The sequence below is a fragment of the Danio rerio genome, chromosome 19, assembly GCF_052040795.2.
Source record: "Danio rerio strain M-AB ecotype USA chromosome 19, GRCz13ab, whole genome shotgun sequence".
Classification (NCBI taxonomy): Eukaryota; Metazoa; Chordata; class Actinopteri; order Cypriniformes; family Danionidae; genus Danio; species Danio rerio.
This window is the reverse complement of record NC_141039.2, coordinates 2,825,490-2,846,185: the sequence shown is the minus strand read 5'-3', so window position 1 is coordinate 2,846,185 and position 20,696 is coordinate 2,825,490.

The following is a 20,696-nucleotide window of genomic DNA, read 5'->3' as shown; positions in this document are numbered from 1 at the left end:
ATGGAAGACAGTATGGTTATTACCTGAAAAATTCAGCACATCCAGCCTGATCTCACGAGAAAACGTAAGCATTTTACGTTTTGCCAGTTTAGTGGCTAATTCGTACGAATTCGTACGAGTTCAGTCGTACGAAATGGCACGATTTTAAAAAGGAGGCGTGGCACCTGACCCCACCCCTAACCGTCATTGGGGGATGAGCAAATCGTACTAAATTGTACGAATTAGATCGTACGAATTCATACGAATTAGCCACTAAATGAAAAAGTTACGAATTGCCGTGAGATTGTGTTGGCACATCCAACAAAATAAGAGAGATGCATTTTAAGATCTTGCATAATGTTTATTCTACAAATTCCCAAATTGCTAATTATTTTGATTTATCTAATTTGCGTACTTTCTGCAACACACATGAAGAGACTTTATTTCACTTATTCTATAGTTGCACTCACGTTAAACCTCTTTGGTATGACATTATTTTTTATTTATCATCCTTATTTAAACATGATTTAATTTTGTCTATAAAAGATATATCTCTGTATTTCTCGGATGATGATCATGCTCTCGATCTTATTGTACATTTTTTTGTGTTACACTGTAAATTTTTTATACACAAAAATAAGTTTCTAAAACAATACCTATTTTTAACACTTTCCTTGTTGAAATTTCGTATAGTATTGAATCTCTTAAGCTTATTAATAATAATAAGAATAATACGTTTCTTAAAGCTTATGATCATCTTTTTTCTTAATGATTGAGGCTGTGTAATCTTTTTTCTCTCTCTCTTCTTTCTTATTTTTTGTTATTGTATTTTTTCTTAAATGCAGTGATGTTATTATTCTTGTATTCAATAATAAAAAAAATAAATAAATAAAAATAAAACAAGGCCAAAGAGGGGGAGCGTGAGCGGAGCTACAGACTCATGCTGGCATTTTGCTTAGACAGGCTTTCCTTTGGGAGAAATGCTTAATACTTCATTACCTGTGACTCGTTTGTGTTCTGACCACATGTGCTTGGTTGTTCACTATATCAATAAAGTGTTTAGACTTTTAAAACCACTGCTGTAATACACAGAGACACTAAACATTGTTCTTAAGACGTTTTTCAACAAGAGGAAAACGCAAATTACTTCCAAACACTTCAGATATAGTCTGTGTTAGTTAATGTAAGACTATTGATGAAATCCAGCATAACATTGTATATGACAACGCTTCAGATGACTGATCTAGAGCCTACAGCTGATGAATCTGTCAGATTCTGGAGTGCATTACAGCTCTAAATAAAAATATGAATGATAAGTTATCTTAAATAAAACAAATACATGTATAGAGATGGTGTGGAAGTATATAACTTTACTCACATGGGAAACGGAGGCCACGTGAATGGTTTGTGAGCACAATTAAGCGCACACAGCATGCCATATCATCTGATAATTGTAGAAAATAATTCCTAAAGGCAAATTACTGTGTAAACCTACATAAAACAACACAAAAATGTGATGTATATGCCGAGTTCAGCAGCTAATCAGCCGGAATCGGCGATCAGCGAGACCTAGCTGTCACTCAAGTGGCCACGCCCTTAATTATGCAAACTTAATATAGCCTAATAAAAAGGAAACGGATGAGTTATAAAAAAATTCACCCCCCTAACAGTTGTCATAAAGGGTAATATTAGCAGTATTAACCAATATCGTTCTTTGTACCAGGCTGTGAACATCCTTTTTTATGCTGTAAAGTCGGCCATTTTAACAGTGGGCTCAATAGAAATTTACTCCTTATGGAGCCAGGACTAGCAGAATTTCCATGAATTGCAGTTTCAGTTACTTTCATATTTGCCTCACCAGGGAGAGCCGGAGGTTGCCGCTTGGTCCAAACACAAGCAATAGGTGAATTAAAATTGGCCGTAGTGTGTGTGTGTGAGTGTGTATGGATGTTTCCCAGGATGGGATGCAGCTGGAAGGGCATCCGCTGCATAAAACATATGGTGGATAAGTTGGCGGTTCATTCTGCTGTGGAGACCCCAGATTAATAAAGGGATTAAGCCGAAAAGAAAATGAATGAATGAACAAATACAATTAAATTATTATTATCTAAAAGAGTAAAAATTAATAATATACAGTTGAAGTCAGAATTATTCTCCCCTTTGAATTTTTTTTCTTTTTTTAATGTTTCCCAAATGATGTTGAACAGAGCAAGGAATTTTTCACAGTATGTCTGATAATATTTTTTCTTATGGAGAAAGTCTTATTTGATTTATTATGACTAGATTAAAAGCAGTTTTTAATTTTTTAAACACCATTTTAGGGACAAAATTATTAGTACCTTTAAGCTATATATTTTCTCGATAGTCTACAGAACAAACCATCATTATACAATAACTTGTCTAATTACCCTAACCAGCCTAGTTAATGTAATTAACCTGGTTAAGCATTTAAATGTCACTTTAAGCTGTATAGAAGTGTCTTGAAGAATATCTAGTCAAATATTATTTACTGTCATCATGACAAAGATGAAATAAATCAGTTATTAGATATGAGTTATTAACATTATTATGATTAGAAATGTGTTAAATAAAATCTGCTCTCCGTTAAACAGAAATTGGGGGAAACAAATAAATCAGGGGGGCGAATAATTCTGACTTCAACTGTACAGTTATCCAGTCATTTTCCTTAAGTAACAGATTCCTTGTTAGTGCTGTTGGATTAAAGCCAAAAGGTGACATACTAATAAAGGAAATGAAGACTTACTGGATAAAGATACTGACTATTTACCATTTATTATTTACAATTTAAAGTAGAAACAATTTGGCGAGCTAGAAAAGCTTCATGTACGCAGTTTCCAGATTTCTTTCCTTTCTTCACTTGCTTGAATCAGTTCCTCAAACGCTCTCTGCTGAAAGCGCTCTGTCTTTCTGTCTTTCTGTGCTGCTCGCAGGGGTTCTTGTGCAGCTCTCCTGCACATAATGAACACAATTTCACACCACGGAGGCCAATTAGAGACATGACAGCCACCTGCCGCTCCGCCTCCCAGAGAGAACTGGACTCCACATCCCCAAAAAACACAGCCGAGTCTCTGCTCTGACTACATTTAGGGTCGGATTTAGTATATGGGGTAGAGATGCAGGATATTGGGAAAATCTAACATTGTGAAATTTTGTTATTCTTCAGTTGAAGAATTATTCGGCCCCTCCTGTAATTTTTCCTGTAATTCCAAAAATATGTTTAAGAGAGCAGGGAACTGTTCACAGTATTTCCTAAACAGACACTCCCATTTTTATGCAAATTTTTACAGACTTTCCCTCCTCCGACACTCCCCCCTAAACAGAGCTGGACACGCCCACTTTTCTGACTTTTTCCACAGTAAAGGTGTGAAAACACCCTGCTAAACAATGGGGTTTAATGGTTTCCCTTTAAACTTTCACAGGAGGGTTAATCATTTTGACTTCAACTCTATATACAAGCGCAAAAAAATCTTAAAGCTAAATAATTTGCCAATGATAATGATCTCATGTCAAAAGGAAAAACTAGTTTATTTTGCTTACCTCATATTATTTTGCTTCTTTTAAGCAAAGAAACTCTCTTAATTTTGGCATATTATTTCTTAAATCAAGACATAGTATGGGCTCTATTTTGACGGTCCATGCGCAGAGCGCAAAACGCAGGGCGCAAACACTTTCAGGGCGTGTCAGGACTCGTTTTTGCTAAATTAAGGACGGGAAATCCGCTTTGTGCCGTGGCACATGGTCTAAAAGGGTTGAGTTTATTTTCTTAATGAGTTATAGGTGTGTTTTGAGAATAAACCAATTAGAGTCTCGTCTCCCATTCCCTTTAAGAGCCAGCTGCGTCGCGCCAAGAGCGCATTCGCTATTTACAGGACGCAAAGTAAGTCAAAGTGGAAAAACTGAGCATTTCACAAGCGAACAGTTCACAGTTTTTTAACAGAAAACAGTTAAACAGACCATCTACTGCGTGAGAATGAGAGATAATGGATCTACTTTCACTTTCGCTCTTGGATAGGGAAACCTTTACGCACAGACATCAATTAGCCTATAAATAAATACTTTTGTTTGTTAAGCGCAAATATTCGTTTCAAAACTATTTCTAAATTCAGTTCTAATTTCCAGCAAACGAATAAATGAATAATAATAACAAAATGTGCTCAAAAACCTGAGTTATATCCTAAAACACACGCTGTGCCCCATATGATCTAAAACCTGACAGGTGGACAAATCTAAGCTTGTTTTTAATAAAACAAATATAAATATGGATATAATAAATAATACTGCTAATAATAATAACATTATACAAAAGCAAATTGTTATGAATGAACTGAAAAAGCCTCCCGAGATGAAGAAGACATTAAAGCAGTGGTTTTTCATATTTATAGGCTGGAAAATAATATGTTTTGTAATATTTTAATCCTTTACATTTATATCCTATATCTATTCTTATTATATCCTATATATATCCTTAATATTTAAATTTTTTCATATGTAAAGATATTTGCCTATTGCTCTCTTGTGTGTATTAAGCAGTGTGTAAGCGAGGCGCAACTCTGCGCTGGAGTTTAGACCGGGTTAGTTTTGGTCTAATGAAAAATCTATTATAGATTCTCAAAATAGCGACGCGCCAGCGGCCCGCCTCAGAACGCCTTCCTTTTTAGACCAGAACGCCTATGTGTGCACATATGAGCGCTAATGCATTTGCTATTTAAACAGCGTAGCACAACGCCTCAAAACCACTCTTGCACCAAGCTGAAACTACCAAACAAGTATTGCGCCGCGCCTTGCGCCACACTGCGCCGGGTGTATGATAGGGCCCATTATATTTTGCTTGTCTAAAAATGCTTCTTGATTTGACAGTTTTTAAACATTTGGACTAGAAACAAGCCACATTTTTAAGTAAGAAAGGCGTTTTTTGCAGTATATAAACTTGAGAAATGCCACAAAATGCATCACACACCCATGTCAACAGATTTAGCGTGTTGCGACCTCCTGACCTGTATAGGTAATGTCATCAGTCCGGGGTCGATCTGAAGGTGGACGGGAGCGTGACATGCTTCTCGAGGGACACTAATGATGCAGAACAACCTCAGATTACGGCCCAAAACTCAAGTATGGCCAAGATAAATAGGATACACAGAAATCACACACAAACACACACACACATGGTGCAGATGTGTGGAGTGTTCTGTGATGAAATCTCACGATGACAGACAGATAAAAACGAGCCGTTCTGAGGTTAGATTACTCTGAGCTGCTTTAAACCATCAATTCAGCCCCAACAGCACACGCTCACAGATCACACTCTATCATACACTCTACGCCAGGTGCCACGCAAGTGTTTTTTTGTGCTTGTTTCAGCCCGCCACAGGTATTACTTTAACGTTTTAAGACACATTGTTTGAATAGCAAAGGCATTTGCGCTCATTTCTGCACCAATGTGTGTGTGTGCTGGTTTCAAAAGGAGGTGTGTTAAGGAGCATTGTTGGTGGGTTGCTATTATGAGGCAACTGAAATAGACTACACAACTGACCAACTGAAAGCTGCTCTAAAGTCAATTGCGCACTGTTACGTGGGTCCAAACCGTGCATATTTATTGCTTATTACACACACAAGGATGCACAGCAGCACACAAACACTTTTAAATATGAAAAATTAAAAAATTTAAATGTTAAAAAACATATTATTGTTTACATAAATATAAAAACGCTACGGTCCCACTTTATATTAAGTGACCTTAACTAATATGTACTTACACAGGAGTTAATAGTTTGTTACAATGTACTTAGTGTAAATACATGTATTTACTGTGTACTTATGCTTGATGAAATACATGTATGTAATTACATCTGTAATTAACTTTTGTAATTACATTTGTAAATACACTGTTGACCATCCCTTACACCTTAACCCACCCTTAAACCTACCCATGCCACCAAACCTGTCCATAATCCAACCTCTATCCTAACTCAAAAGCACCACAAGTGTTCTCAAATACATTATAAACGCAGTTAGAACATTGTATTATTTTTTGATGTAAGTACATAGTAGTTAAGGACACTTAATATAAAGTGGGACCTCTACCCATGCCTTTTTCACCTTTAGGAGCTTTGGTGGAGTCCGACACTGTTGACGACTGATGTCATTATTATTAGTTGTGTTTACTATATGCATATTTATATTTGTTTATATATATATATATATATATATATATATATATATATATATATATATATATATATATATATATATACATATATATATATATATACATATATACATCCATATACATATATATATATATATATATATATATATATATATATATATATATATATATATATATATATATATATACATATACATATATACATACATACATACATACATACATACATACATATATATATATATATATATATATATATATATATATATATATATATATATATATATATATATATATATATATATATATATGTGTGTGTGTGTGTATATATATATGTATATATATATATATATTTAGATTTGTCCACCTCTTGGGTTTTAGAGATGTATGCATCACTATAGAGGGAATAGGAATAGGAAGTGTGTTTGGATATAATTCATTTTTTTGATCACACTTCGTTGTTATTGTTCATATTGTTTGCTGGAATTTAGAAGTGAATTTAGAAATAGATTTGATCTTGATAATGATATACTCAGCAGCAGAAAAGAGCCTAGCCAACTTAACCTCTGGAGCTCAATAGGGATTACTGCTGCATTCACAGTTTACACACAATTGTAAGCCTTGTTAAGCCTTGCTAAGCTAGTTTACACATTCAAGTGATTTAAACCACGAAAGCACTACATGCCAAATGGACTTTAGGTAACCACAGAAGTTCCTGGTAAAATAATTAAATAAATAAATAAAAACTCATCATCAGAGGATCCTTTAAAAATGATGGATGAGTGGGTGGGTAGACGGACAGACAGACGGATGGATGGATGGATGGATAGAAGGATAGATAGACGGATTGAGAGATGAATAGATAGATAGATAGATAGATAGATAGATAGATAGATAGATAGATAGATAGATAGATAGATAGATAGATAGATAGATAGATAGATAGATAGATAGATAGATAGATAGATAGATAGACAGACAGATAGATGGCCGGACGGACAGACAGACAGCTATATAGATAGATAGATAGATAGATAGATAGATAGATAGATAGATAGATAGATAGATAGATAGATAGATAGATAGATAGATAGATAGATAGAATGAATGCAAACGAACGAACAAACGATTAAACAAACAAATGAATGAACAAACAATGGAATGAATGAACAAATGAACAAATGATAGAACGAACTAACAAAAGAATAAATGAACGAAAAATCTAATTATGAACGAACATGCAAACAATTGAACAAACTGTAGAACAAACAAATGATAGAACAAACAATAGAACGAACAAACTGTAGAACGAACAAATGATAGAAAGAACAAACAATAGAGTGAATAAATGATATAACAAACAAACGAAAGAACGGACAAACTGTAGAACAAACAAATGATAGAAAGAACAAACTGTAAAATGAACAAATGATAGAACGAACAAACAATAGAATGAATAAATTATATAACAAACAAACGAAAGAACGAACAAACTGTAGAATGAACAAATGATAGAAAGAACAAACAATAGAGTGAATAAATGATATAACAAACAAACGAAAGAACGGACAAACTGTAGAACAAACAAATGATAGAAAGAACAAATGATAGAACAAACGAAAGAACAAACGAACAATAAAAATCAAGATAGAACAAACGAACTATAGATCAAATGATAGAAAAAAACAAAGGATAGAATGAACAAACATCCAAGGATGGATGGATGGATGGATGGATGGATGGATGGATAGATAGACAGATAGACAGATAGATGGCCGGACGGATGGACAGACGAACAACAAACGATGAACGAACAAACGAACGAATGAACAAACAAATTAATGAACAAACGAACGCATGATAGAACAAACAAACAATAGAACAAACTAACCAACTAATAATAGAATGAACAAACGAACAAACAAACGAGCGATTGAACGAACAAACAAACAAACCATAAAACGAACAATAAAATGAACGAACAATAGAACAAACAAATGAACGATAGAAAAAAAAATGATAGAACAAACAAATGATAGAATGAACAACCAATGATAGATAGATATATAGACAAAAGAAATTACATGATAAAAAACACAATATTTCTTTAAAAACATCATCTACGTCACTCAAATGTTTGAGATATGTGCACATAATCCTAATGACTCTGATTCATACCAATCAGACTTACAGTAAGTGGCTCCGCTGCATGAAAAGCGAGTCTCGGCGTGTGTTTGATGACAATACAGGAATAACAGCCAATATGAAAAGACTAACTCAACCGGACAAAGGCAGAACCGGTCCAGTAAGTGCTCTCCTGCTCTCATTACCGGCACAGAGGCTGCTGACCAATTAGACCGCAACTTCTACCGCACCGGGGAGCTGGTCAGCGCTCTAATAGATTTGCAAGCAATTTACCTTTTCAACATGTTGGCAATCTGATGCAATTTGTGTGCAATTTGTCTGCTTTTAGACCCACGTGGAGCTGACGCCAGCGCAGACCAAATGACACAGAGTTGAAAATATCAGCCCATGCAAGACACACGGACCTCAAATGTCACCGCGAAAAAGTCAACAGTCGACGGGGAAGAAAGGCAGAGAGCGAAAGAGGTAGAGAAAGGCAGGAGAAGACCTCTGGATCTGTGCAAATGGATGTATGTATGGATATGGACATGAAACAACCAAGGAAATTACCCAGAATACCTCTGGCGCTGAATGTATGGCAATTGCTCTGACATTTTCCAGAGTTTGTGGTTTTGACGTCACTCAAAAAAGCAAAATGACCATGATCAGAAGTTTTCTGTCCCTTTTCTGCACTCAACTTTCCTCTCTGCGAACTGGTTTAACCCTTCAGTAGGAAATACATGTTCAAAACTGCACTAAAATTAGAGGCTGAACTATAGTTTGTCTCCAAAGTAACTTTTTTTTTTAATTAAAATTATTTTTATAAGGCTATCATGGAATAAAATCCCTGTCATCAATATTTCATGCGTAAATGTAAAAATAATAATAAATAAATATAAATAAATAAAATTCACGCATCTGTAATTTTAAAAACGTATAGGAAAACGAAATGTAAATTTACGAGGGTACAATTCCAAAATCTGCGAACGGAACGAATAAATCATAGAACAATAGAACGAATAAACAATAGAACAGTAGAATTAACTAACAATAGAATGAACAAACGATAGAACGAACAAACAATAGAACAATAGAACGAACAATTTATAGAATGAACAAACGATAGATTTCCCAGAGATGAGTTGTGGCTGGAAGGGCATCCGCTGGGTAAAAAACGTGCTGGATAAGTTGGCGGTTCATTCAGCTGTGGTGACCCGGTATTAAAGCTTAACTATAGTTTACCTCTGTTTACCTCTGTTAATCCCTGTCATCAATATTTCATGCGTAATTTTTTTTTATAAATAAATATAAATAAATAAAATTCATGCATCTGTAATTTTAAAAACGTATAGGAAAACGAAATGTAAATTTACGAGGGTAAAATTCCAAAATCTGCGAACGAATAAACGATAGAACAATAGAACAAATAAACAATAGAACAATAGAACGAATAAACGATAGAACAGTAGAATTAACAAACAATAGAAAGAACAAACTATAGAACAATAGAACAAACAATTGATAGAATGAACAAACGATAGATTTCCAAGAGATGGGTTAAATTTAGCTGAATAACTTGCTTATCACTGGGTGATGAGATGTTATAATACGCTAAAAGCATTAAATAATATAAATAATATGTAATCAATATAACATATTTCTAAGAAAACAACAAACTTTGTACCGCATCTGATGTCATTCCCTTGCTGTAAATGCTAGTGCTTCTGTTTTTTTTCTGCAACCTTGCTGTGCGCGCATCTTGAATGTTTACAAACATGGTAATTCGTCTATAGCTGAAAATAAACACTAATGGGCAGAGTTGAGACGAGAGAGAGGAAAAAGACCACAGCCAATCAGAGTCACAATATTCATTCATTCATTTTCTTGTCGGCTTAGTTCCTTTATTAATCAGGGGTCGCCACAGCGGAATGAACCGCCAACTTATCCAGCAAGTTTTTACGCAGCGGATGCCCTTCCAGCCGCAACCCATCTCTGGGAAACATCCACACACACATTCACACACACACTCATACACTACGGACAATTTAGCCTACCCAATTCACCTGTACCGCATGTCTTTAGACTGTGGGGGAAACCGGAGCACCCGGAGGAAACCCACGCGAATGCAGGGAGAACATGCAAACTCCACACAGAAACACCAACTGAGCCGAGGCTCGAACCAGCGACCTTCTTGCTATGAGGTGACAGCACTACCTACTGCACCACTGCTTCGCCCGAGCCAGAATATCTGCAGAGGATTTCACTCATTAAAAGTATTTTAGAGCAGTGGTTCTCAAACTGTGGTACGTGTACAACTAGTGGTACGCGGATGAATCAAATATGTCATATGTACATGTTACATATATTTAAGAAATTATAAAAAATGATTTATATATGATTATGATGACATGAAGTCTATATTTATGAGGTCCAGGCAATATTTCCAGGTGCTCATAAACCAGGAGTTTTTTCGTCTTTTTACTTTTTAAGAAGAGTAACCTACCGTTTTTTTAACTTTTAAAAGCACATTTTAATTTAAATGTTCTTAATAATAAGAACTAATCTGCCTTGCTTTTAAACTGTACAGAGTTTTAGCTGCTTTACTGGACGTAATACACTACTGCATTTCAATACTGCTCATTATGATGGTACTTGCAAAGACAACTTTTTTTTCTGAGGTGGTACTTCATGAAAAACCTTTGAGAACCACTGTTTTAGACTAAATGTTTGCACCTTGACTGTTTAAAAAATTTGCGTTTGTTATTTCATAAGAACTTTTTTTAGTGCAATACTCAACAACAATAATTCCTGTAGTTTATACAGTACAAAGTAGCCTTCCTCTATGTTTACCTACATATAAATGTTTTCTGCACATAATCCCAGAGTTATACACTCCCCTCTGTTTTTGAAGGTTGAAAATTATAGACGGCAGAAAAGATGTGGAATTCAGCCTGTGCTGATTTAAAGCAGAAGTGTGGTGATGAACAGCAAAAGAGGCACTTAGAAAAGCACTTTGGCAGATTCATGACAGATTCCACACAGTGATTATTGCATTAGAAACACTCTGATAGAATCACATAAAACATGTCATTTTAAGAACATGCAGAACAGTGTCAGGAGGGTGAAAGAGACGCTGAATGACAGTGTGTGCATGTGTGTGTGTGTGTTTCAGGAAAAACAGCTGTGGGAACCTTATAACGCGTTAAGTATTTCAGTGCTTTCAGATGGTGAAATTGGGCGTATAATCTCTCTGGCACACTTTTTTATGTTAACGGCGTGTGGATTGGACTCATCGCAAAACATCTGGTCCTGCTTCATTACCACACGCTCGCTGAGCAGATCAGAAGGCTTTTTGGACACGGCCATACTTCAGTTTATTTTATGATCATTTTCATATCGGACACCTATACTCTTGTATATTTTAATGACCTCTGTTAGGACTAGCCAACACTTCACTTAAACACTGGTTAACCTTTTTTTACTATATGTTACTACTATTACTATATTTATTTTCTTGTCGGCTTAGTCCCTTTATTAATCCAGGGTTGCCACAGCGGAATGAACTGCCAACTTATCTAGAAAGTTTTTACCAACCTGCATGTCTCAATGTGGAAACGTAGCCCCGCGGACGTTTCTGCGGATCGTGATTTACGTCCCGGGAGGTACGTATTCGAGCGGTTTTTGTTTTCGCGGATCCGCGAGAGGCCGTTGTGCGCACTTTTTCGCGTCTCGGGCGCCTCTCGGGAGCGCGCGCCATTCGCGCCCGTGCCGTTTTTGCGCAAAAAGCCGCCGGATCGGCCGAATCAGCCGCCCTCCTCTTCCTCCTCCTTCCCTAAACCCGAGCGACGGTTCGCAAAAGTCGCCCTGAAAAAAAAAAAGCAAAAGCCCTCGTCTTCGATTTCGACCGCATTTTCGAATCCCGCCACGTTCTCGCCCTTATTTTTCGGATTCCGTTTTTCGTCTTACCTGATTTCCGGAACCGCTGTTCCCCGGACTCGATCCCGGTCGTCGTCCCCGCGGCCGGCTCCTCCTCCTCCGGGGCCTCCGCTCCGCCGACGTAACGCTGTGAGCTAAGCGGACAAACTGGTTGCATCGGGAAAGCCCTCCACTCGGAGGCGAGCCGTCAGCCGGCGAGCGCGAGAAGGAGGAGCGGAGCGGCGCCACACCGCCCCGCAGCGTTCGCTTGAAAAAAACTAAACGCGGCCTTACGTACCTCCACGTAAAAATACGTACGGCCACGTAAATCGCGGTCTCCAGAAACGTCCGCGGGGCTACGTTTCCAGAATGAGCTTGGGTTGGTTTTTACGCAGCGGATGCCCTTCCAGTTGCAACCCATCTCTGAGACACATCCACACACACACACACACTCATACACTACGGACAATTTAGCCAACCCAATTCACCTGTACCGCATGTCTTTGGACTGTGGGGGAGCACCCAGAGGAAACCCACGTGAACGAAGGGAGAACATGCAAACTCCACACAGAAACACCAACTGAGCCGAGGCTTGAACCAGCAATCTTCTTGCTGTGAGGCGACAGCACTACCTACTGCACCACTGCCTCGCCCACTATTACTATATGTTATTATAATGTATTTGATAAAAGTATCTGATGCTGCGGTGGCACAGTGGCTCAGTGGTTAGCACTGTAGCCTTAGAAAGAAGGTCGCTGGTTCAAGTCTCAGCTGGAATTTCTGTGTGGAGTTTGCATGTTCTCCCCGTTTTGGTGTGGGTTTCCTCCACAGTACAAACACATGCGCTATGGGGGAATTGGCTGAACTAAACTTGCTGTAGTGTTTGAGTGTGTGGCCCAATCCCAATTCTATATTTGTATCCTGTCCCCTTGGCCCTTAAAGACGAGTGTGAAGGGGAAGGGTTTCAAAATTGACCCCTAAGAATTGGGACAGCACTACAGCACCTGCACACGTATCATGTCATCGCGATCTCTTGCTTCATATGAGATCAGACGATGGCGACTGCTGTAGTGATTCCAGTCGTGTTATTTTTGAGTGTTTATCTTCAGGAAATGAAAGCGTTAGCGATAGTTCTGCCAGGAAGACCGAGATGTCACGTGATTCATAATAATTATCTCAGCCTATAACAACCAAGCAAGCCATATATATAAGCCCATCTAAACAATCTGTTTTGCTGACGTTGCGGAAGTTTCCCTCCCTCCTCCCCATCACCACCACCAGGTCGGCCTCGTCTACACTCAAGGGGTTGACTTCGCCCTGCCTTCATTATTAATATATTAATTATTCTATCTATCTATCTATCTATCTATCTATCTATCTATCTATCTATCTATCTATCTATCTATCTATCTATCTATCTATCTATCTATCTATCTATCTATCTATCTATCTATCCATCCATCCATCCATCCATCCATCCATCCATCCATCCATCCATCCATCCATCCATCCATCCTTATTATTTATTTATTTTTATAATTTTTCATGATTTATTTTTATTATTCATTAATTTATTTATCTATTTTTATCATTTATTTATTTTCATAATTTTTTATTTTTATTTTTATTATTTATTTATTCATGTAATTATTTTAATTATTTATTTATTTAGTTATTTATCTATCTATCTATTTATTTTTATTATTTCTTTCTTTATTTATTTTTATTGTTTATTTATTTCTATTACTTATTTATTTTTATGATATTATTTATTAGTATTTTTTTTATTTATTTTCTGTTTATTTTTATTATTTATTTGTTTGTTTATTTATTTTTAAATAGAAAATTTGTATTTACTCATCCTTTTTATTTGTTTGATTTATATGTAGTATATATTTAATTTAGTTTTTTATTAAATATCATTACTTTGTTTGATTTTAGCATTTATTTATACATTTATTTCTTTTAATTATTGCAGCTGGAAGGGCATCCGCTGCGTCAAAACGTGCTGGATAAGTTGGCGGTTCATTCCACTGTGGTGACCCCGGATTAATAAAGGGACTCAGCCTACAAGAAAATGAATGAATGAATGAATGTTAATTTTAAATAATCAACTCTTTAAATACTAATTTTCTCTTTGAATATATTTAGAAAATGCTGATTTGACGCTTACAAATCATCTTAATTATTACTGTAAGTTGAAAACTTGCTGCTTTGTATCTTCGTGAAAACCCTGATACAGCTATTTTCTAGTAAACAACATTCAAACAACCATCCCTTGGGCCTCATTCGAAACCATTGCATCAAAACAACAATCATGCCTGTCATAACGTATGCCTTATTATTATTTTATGTCCTTATTGTATGGGGCGTAATGATTTTTAGCATGATTGAAAGGCTTAAGCGTGATCCATCTGCTTTTTTTCTCCTCCAGTGTTTTTTCTTCTTCTCTTCACGCTTTGATGCACACGCTCAACCAGCAAATAGCACATAATAACAGTTTAGACACCTTTCAATTTTAGCATTCCTGCTTGAAAAGTTGAGTGTTCCTCCAGGTGCCATGACAACAGCATCAGCACCACCGGCATCCGCTGCCATGGCGATGGAGCAGCTGTCACTCAAACGAGCACTGGCAAAACTTGACTCGCGCACAGATTATCAACAGCGCTGTAGATCACAGTTAAATACAGTGCTCTGATGCCATCTATTTTACTACGCCACTAAAAATATGCGGCCAGCGCGATTGCTCTGCCAGATTGGAACGGCATCGTTTCATCTTTCCGCTGGTGTGATGGGTGACGTCTAAATATCGCTCCTTTTCTCCTCCATCAGAGAAGCGAGCGCGGTTTTCATCTGATTTCTTGCGCGGCGAGTAATCTTTCTGAGAGTTTTCCCGCCAAACAGCACACCCACAATAAGCCGACGAGACAGAGATGGAGCAGACAGTTGATGAAATCGGAGCGGTTATCACGCTAACCATTACCTGTCAGCTTTCTCTGCCTGCAGTCTGATGGGCCAACAATTTTCTGAAGTGGAAGTCAAGGGCGCCAATGTGGCACAGTGCGAGTAAATGTTAACAAAAGCGCCGCCGTCCACTTCTTTATTTATGAAAGGCATTGGTGAGGTGAGAGAGTCTTTATCAAGCCAGATCTCCTTCACACACACACACACACACACACACACACGCACACACACACACACACACACACACACACACACACACGCACAATCACTGCTAGAACAACTCCTGACGGGCAAGATTTACATTTACACACCATCTAATCCTCTTCAATCTGAGGTAACAACAGAGACACTCAGGCTTTTCACTTCATCCCTCATCACTGTTTTTCTGTCTCTCCATCTACCTGGCAGACTGACAAATGCAAAAGCTTAAAAAAATAGCAACAGTTCACACAAACTGAAATAAATACTCCAGATAACTATACCGACTTTTTTTTTCAAATGACAAAAACATTAGATAGATAGATAGACAGACAGACAGACAGACAGACAGACAGACAGACAGACAGACAGACAGACAGACAGACAGACAGACAGACAGACAGACAGACAGACAGACAGACAGACAGACAGACAGACAGACAGACAGACAGACAGACAGACAGACAGACAGACAGATAGATAGATAGATAGATAGATAGATAGATAGATAGATAGATAGATAGATAGATAGATAGATAGATAGATAGATAGACAGAACAAATAATAGAACAAATGAACAATGGAAAAAATGATAAAATAAACAAAGAACAAATTAACTATAGAACAAAAAGCTAAAGAACAAAATATAAAACAAACAAACTATAGAACAAATGAACGATAGAACAAACTAACTATAAAACAAATGAACTATAGAACAAATGAAGGATAAAACAAACAAACTATAAAACAAACAAACTATAGAACAAATGAACGATAGAACAAACGAACTATAGAACAAATGAACGATAGAACAAAGGAAATATAGAACAAATGAACTATAGAACAAATGAACGATAGAACAAACAAACTATAGAACAAATGAACTATAGAACAAATGAACTATAGAACAAATGAACTATAGAACAAATGAACTATAGAACAATTGAACGATAGAACAAACAAACTATAGAACAAACAAACTAAAGAACAAACTATAGAACAAACAATCTTTAGAACAAATGAACGATAGAACAAACGAACTTTAGAACAAACGAACTATAGAACAAACAAACTACAAAACAAATAATCTTTAGAACAAATGAACGATAGAACAAACAAACTATAGAACAAACGAACTATAGAACAAACAAACTAAAGAACAAACAAACTATAGAACAAACAATCTCTAGAACAAATAAACGATAATCTTTAGAACAAATGAACGATAGAACATATGAACTATAGAACAAATAAACGATAGAGCAAATGAACGATAGAACAAACGAACTATAGAACAAACGAACTAACGAACAAACAAACAAATAAAGAACAAACAAACTAAAGAACAAACAAACTATAGAACAAACAATCTTTAGAACAAATGAACGATAGAACAAATGAACTATGGAATAAATGAACTATAGAACATATGAACGATAGAGCAAATAAACGATAGAGCAAATAAATGATAGAACAAATGAATTATAGAACAAACGAACTATAAAACAAATGAACGATAGAACAAACGAACTATACAAAATATGACAGGCAGACAGACAGACAGATTGACAGATAGATAAATAGATAGATCCATCCAACCCAAAACTGTATCAAATATGGACAAACCCAATGTTGGGTTCATTTTTTAATTATACCTAATTATGTTTTTTTTTTTTTAACCCAGTGGTTTGGTTTGACCCTTATTTGACCCAACATTAGATTAAGACAACCATAATTTTTTTAAACAACATCTAGATCTTTCCCATTTTACAACTTTTAAGGCCTTTTAACAGTAAAAGTACAGATTTTTATGTAAATGGCTGGGTTTGGTGCCTGATGCTCAGTACTGTACACTCCAAAATGGTTGGGTTGTTGTAGCCCAAAGTTGGGTGAAATATAAACAAACCCAACGTTTTTTGATTAAATTTGAACAACCTTTGCTAATAAGAGAGAGATGGTCACTAGTGGGCGGGGCTTTCCCCCTTTGATGACACGTACAAAGGAAGAATGTCAATCATCTGCGTTTCTGCAGATAATTTTTGTGATGTGTGATCATAAAAAATTCAATTAATAATATAATAAACCCTTTTAAATGTTTTAACCCCTTATGAAAGTATTTTTTGCACAATAGGTCCCCTTTAAAATCCATTGCATCATTTGCAGTGCTTCTTTGGATTGTAGATGTTTGAGCGGTTTACTGTGAATTTCAAGACAGACAGCCTCTGGCACAAAAGTATATTTGTAGTGGTTAGTTATAACCGCCTACATAAAGGCATCGTTTCAAAATGTACATTCAGAGGGTGTGTATTATTGCCCATAATGCTGCAGGCCTTCCTCATAACCTGCTGCTTGTAATACTGCAGGGGAACACCTGTAATTTTTGAACAGGTCCCAACTAAGATTTGGAGGCAGTTCTTAAGACACAGTGATGAAAATACAGCGTACTCTCAATAAAAGTGGCGCAACAAGTTTACAGTGTAGATCTTCGAACAGAAGATAAGTATAATCTCCTCAGGACGGTCAAACTTTGATGAGCATTCTTGATAATGGCCTCTATGTTGAGCTCAAACTTTAATGTTACATCTAAAATACTTTCAAAGGTGTTTGTAGTCTGTGTACTCCTCTACACTGTAAATGTGCCAGACAGCATGACTAAAGAGATTACACATGTACTGCTGTATAGTTTCATTCCTCTAGGCGTTTCGTCAGAAAATACTGCAGCACGCAGACGTGATTTAAACTGGTTTTCTGGCTTTAGAGCTTCACCTGACTACATTATTTGTATGTGAATTGAACAGATCATTATTTTTATTGCATAATATTGAATAAGAAAAGCATGAGGGAGACTGTCCGTCTGTCTGTCTGTCTGTCTGTCTATCTATCTATCCATCTATCTATCCATCCATCCATCTATCTATTTATCTATCCATCTGTCTATCAATCTGTCTATCTATCTATCTATCTATCTATCTATCTATCTATCTATCTATCTATCTATCTATCTATCTATCTATCTATCTATCTATCTATCTATCTATCTATCTATCTATCTATCTATCTATCTATCTATCTATCGTCCCTCTATCTATCTATCTATCTATCTATCTATCTATCTATCTATCTATCTATCTATCTATCTATCTATCTATCTATCTATCTATCTATCTATCTATCTATCTATCTATCTATCTATCTATCTATCTATCTATCTATCTATCTATCCGTCCCTCTATCTATCTATCTATCTATCTATCTATCTATCTATCTATCTATCTATCTATCTATCTATCTATCTATCTATCTATCTATCTATCTATCTATCTATCTATCTATCTATCTATCTATCTATCTATCCGTCCCTCTATCTATCTATCTATCTATCTATCTATCTATCTATCTATCTATCTATCTATCTATCTATCTATCTATCTATCTATCTATCTATCTATCTATCTATCTATCTATCTATCTATCTATCTATCTATCTATCTATCTATCTATCCGTCCCTCTATCTATCTATCTATCTATCTATCTATCTATCTATCTATCTATCTATCTATCTATCTATCTATCTATCTATCTATCTATCTATCTATCTATCTATCTATCTATCTATCTATCTATCTATCTATCCGTCCCTCTATCTATCTATCTATCTATCTATCTATCTATCTATCTATCTATCTATCTATCTATCTATCTATCTATCTATCTATTTATCTATCTATCTATCTATCTATCTATCTATCTATCTATCTATCTATCTATCTATCTATCTATCTATCTATCTATCTATCTATCTATCTATCTATCTATCCGTCCCTCTATCTATCTATCTATCTATCTATCTATCTATCTATCTATCTATCTATCTATCTATCTATCTATCTATCTATCTATCTATCTATCTATCTATCTTTCTATCTATCTATCTATCTATCTATCTATCTATCTATCTATCTATCTATCTATCTATCTATCTATCTATCTATCTATCTATCTATCTATCTATCTATCTATCTATCTATCCGTCCCTCTATCTATCTATCTATCTATCTATCTATCTATCTATCTATCTATCTATCTATCTATCTATCTATCTATCTATCTATCTATCTATCTATCTATCTATCTATCTATCTATCTATCTATCTACCTACCTACCTACCTACCATGATGGGTTGTCATAACCCAAATATGGAAAAACCCAAACCACTGGGTTAAAAAGTGTCATTGAATTTTTTATTCAAAAATGAACCCAACATTGGGTTTGCCCCAATGTTGGGTCACGACAACCAAGACCTTTTTACAGAGCGCCCGAAAAATAAATTGTTCCACATGATCGACTACAGAGCGAAGTGAAACCAGAGAAAACAAAGCCATCAACCTGCGCCAGAACATTCACCTGAGAAGCCAGTCCGTTTCTCTCACACACACTTAGAGAGGATTAACCACAAAAGCGGCTAATATCAGGGTTTCAGATGGCGCATTCTCTCCTTTAGTGTGAGAATCGCTTCTATTCACAAGCATTTCCTTTCAGCGTCCTGAGCTGAATGAGGCTAATACTGAGGCCTTCACAGACCGCGCCGACAAAGAACATATGTGAAAAAGCACAGGGCTTTCACGGATTAACCCACTTATGTCATTTAACCCCTTTTGATAAACACAGCCGGGTGGGATAAACACTCGGCAGCGGACAGACGTTAAAACCCGAGCGCGACCACCAGGCAGCGGTCGGAGGGCGAACAGCACAGTGTCTTCTTTAATCAAGGACTTTAACCTCTCGGGGTTCGTCTCTAAACACCCCATTGGGACAAAAGCTGCTAATTGCCCCCCGCCTTCAATCTGCTGACAGATAATATTGTTTTATTACCAAGAGGTCACTGGGGCAGCAGAGGAGAGGAAAGGTTGTATTAATGGCTGAAAAGATCCCACAGGGACCATAGTCCACTTACTGTCCACTACTGTCCTAAACACTGCCCTAACCAGACCGCACATCCCCGAGGACAAATAAAGACACATAAAAGGCCTGGGCTAATTTAGGCGTGTTTAAGTCTCCCTCCGTGACCTCGTCTGCTGACCTCAGGTGGAGTTTATTGGTGAAGGAACGCGACAGCAGGACCTTATACATGTCCAGCTATGCATGCACCGCCCTCCATTGACGTGACTGTAAAACGAGGTGATGAATGTGACGGGAAAAACTGTTTCAATCAGACTATTAATCCATCCTTCCATCGATCAGGCCGTCTATAAATTCATCCAACCAACAAGCATAAATAAAGTGCTAAACGTCTCTCTCTGAAATCCTGGAGGGGCCTTCAGGATCAA